The sequence below is a fragment of the Schistocerca serialis genome, chromosome 3, assembly GCF_023864345.2.
Source record: "Schistocerca serialis cubense isolate TAMUIC-IGC-003099 chromosome 3, iqSchSeri2.2, whole genome shotgun sequence".
Taxonomy (NCBI): Eukaryota; Metazoa; Arthropoda; class Insecta; order Orthoptera; family Acrididae; genus Schistocerca; species Schistocerca serialis.
In genome coordinates this window covers 514,762,774-514,766,177 of record NC_064640.1, presented here as the reverse complement: position 1 = coordinate 514,766,177, position 3,404 = coordinate 514,762,774, and positions in this window count along the sequence as shown.

The window sequence follows — 3,404 nt, the reverse complement described above, 5'->3', positions numbered from 1 at the left end:
TTGATGAATGTCACCAGTTACTTTCATGACAGCTGCTCTCCTCAGACAAATTTTTCATGCTGAGTGATGTTGTTCATCAGCTATTTCAACTTTCATGCTGATTACAATGAAGTCAGTATCAAAAAAAAAATAACTCATCAAACTGAGGTATTAATAATGAAGTATTTCTTGATACAGGGTGAACATTAATAAAACAGCAAATTGCAGGGTTGGATTTCTGATTGGAAATGGAGGAAGAAAAGGCCTGTGAACATGTGTCCAGAACTGGACAGTGTGCATGCAATGACAACAAATCATCCTGGAACACAGTACACAGCTGCATCACATCCGTGTCACAACAGATGTTCAACGTGTCCTCCGTGAGATGCAACTCATGTGTTCTTCACACATTACATCATGTATTTTAGCAACTCTTTTGCACATTCCAGTATCTCTCCAAATAGCATCATAGGCATTGTGAACATGCTGTTGAAGGGTCTGCACATCAGGAAATGGTTCAGCAGATGCAGTGCTTTTCAATTGCCCATAGGTAAAAATCCAGGTAGTTTACATCTTGTGATCTATCAGGCTATGCCTTATCCAATGTTCAAGGAAGATGTTGTTGAGGTGTCGTCAAACTGTAATGTGGAAGCAGGGTTGGTGCTCTGTCATGCAGAAACCACATAACCTGTCATATTGCCAAAGACACATTCTCAAGCAGCCCAGGCAGAGTATTCCACAGGAAGTCCAGGTATATTCCTCCATTGAGAGGTTGTGGAATAATAACTGGGGCAAGTATGTTTCCCCAAGAATGCCTGCCCACACATTGATGCTGAACATATGCTGGTTATGCAGATTGATGATGTCAGTTCTGTTAAAGGTTTTTCCATTGGTAAAGACGAATTATGACATAAATCCCATAATTTTGATGGTCTGGTGCAGGAACCATCATGGTGATAGGGATAGTAGTGCTTGACATGCAGGATACCCATAATTGTACTTTGGCTTACAACATGTTGGCAGGCGACTTGCCTGGAGTTTGCAAAGGATACCCATAATCATACTTTGGCTTACACCATGTTGGCAGGCCACTTGCCTGGAGTTTGCACTAGGCTTCATCTCAATATCCTGTAGAACCCAGCCCTCCAAATGTTGTGTGATGTGGTTGGTGTCTGTGAGGGTATTTGTTTTGATATAACCACACTGCCTCTCAACCATTTCTGTTGCACCAGTCAAAAAGCCTGCAACACACTAGGAACACATGTCATGTGCTCGGAGGAACTTTCATTGCTCAGTGCCATCTGCTACAGTAATGATGCTTTTCAGGACACATATTCATTGGACATGTTTTCCTCCATTACCAGTCAGGAATCTGTCTCTACAGTTTGTCAGTTTTGTTAATGTTAACTCTGTATAATATTTTATAGAGGGAGAGGGAAAAACCAAACAAAAATACTCCAAATATAAATTTTATTATAATAAAATATTACATCACTTTCACTACAGAACAGCAATGCCCTTTCCAGTAATTGTTGTGAAGATATGAATTGTATTATAAAGAAAACATGGCATTTTACATGTTGTTCAACAACAATGTCCATTCTGCTATTAGATTTAAAAACATTAAATTTCATCCATTGTTTAGCAACAAGATCCATTCCACTTGTTGGTTTCAAATGAGAAATCCTGTAACTGACAATCACACCACAATATTCCAACAGTGACACATCAGCTGAGCCAGCTGGTGGTGATTTTCCATTAGCCATTTTGTTGAAGTTTTATCTAACTCATACTAGACCATTGTCCACTCTCAAATGAAATCAGCAGAGCAACCACATTACTTCAAGCACCAGTAATATCGGATATGTAAGTTGTTTCGGAAAAGATCAATTTTAAGTGGTATAGAGGCCTTGGAAGTGAGAGAAGCTATTGTATATTGTTCTGGGAAGAAAAAGAAAACACATCAATGAGCAATATCATGCAAAGGGAAAAAATCCTTAATTTCTAAGCATGAAAGAAGGTTTCCCATTACCTTGTGTAAGATGTCTGACAAGAGTTACAGATTACTGGGCAGTTGTGGGTTTGAAAGTTTTTTTATACATTCTAAAGATCCAAGACAGCCTGATTTCTGATCACATGACCATGGCATCACTTCTGGTTGAGAAACTGCGAGGCTCCATTCGTTAAACTCTCATATATGCTTTTATTTGTTATCCACTTGGTTGAAGGAACCATTTCTGTAACAATCATGAATAGCCAGGCAGTATGCTATCATATTTTTAGGGAGCAGTGCTTTGTTTGCATTTTGATACTCATATCTCTGAAAGACGATTCTAGCATTTCTTCATCTTCACATGAACAAGCTATGAAATGTGTGGGGCATTTCTTTAACTCTGTATGACTCATGAGTGGATTTCTCCTCAGTTATTTATCTTCATAACACAGCTACTGAAAATTACTGTATATTTATAGGTGTGCACAATATTCTATGTATAAAACTGACTAAATAGTTCTCTTTAGGGTATTTAGATGAATTCAGATATACCATCAACTGTGTTATGACCATCGCATCAAATATTTTTCAGTTAATGGTAATCTACTTCCTGTTTGTCTGAAAAGCTAAAAATTATATATCTTGATTTTTTGAGTGCTGTATTGTATTTAACTTGCCTTGTCTATGTACTAATTTCTGGTGCAACACAGACAATTAAATCCTAAGGATGAAATGCTGGAGTCAGGCATCATTTCTTAAGGTGTCCCAAAATGATATTTGTTCCTTCCCAGGCACTCATATTTCTAGCATTTTGCAGTACATTTTTTGATCAAGATTTTCTACTTTATGTCTGCACAATCTGAGATATAAATTTTGTGTACTGTGTGCTGCAAATCAGTAGAAATTCATGGTGAGAGTTTACCCTTCCTGTATTCCTCTTTGAATGCAAGTACAATATTGAGTAGGATGCAGAATCCAAAATGCCCATCATCAAAAAATTCCTGTTGTTAATTTCTCTTTCTCCAGCCAGCATTCTGCAATGTGATTGTGTCATTTGGTGTAAGAGATTATATCCTTTCATAGCATTGCAATTCCTGGATTGTGCACATGAGTAATAATTTGATTATTTGGACCATACTGATATTCTAATAACATTTGAATTGTGTAATTTTTATCTAAGTGCATATCAGAAATTTCTGCTGTCCTGATTCAGCGAAAAGTCTGCCTTCAACATACAGGTGATGCTTGCACAACAGTAGGTAAGTGTTATCATTTAGTGTGACAATGGATATGGAATCATTGTGAGTAAAAACTGATTGACCAGCTGCTTTTTATTTGTGATATTTGAAGTGAGTAAAACTCATCAACAACAATTTTTTTCTTACATTCAGTATGTAACACATCTTTTAGCTTCTTCTTCATGTTCCTCCTC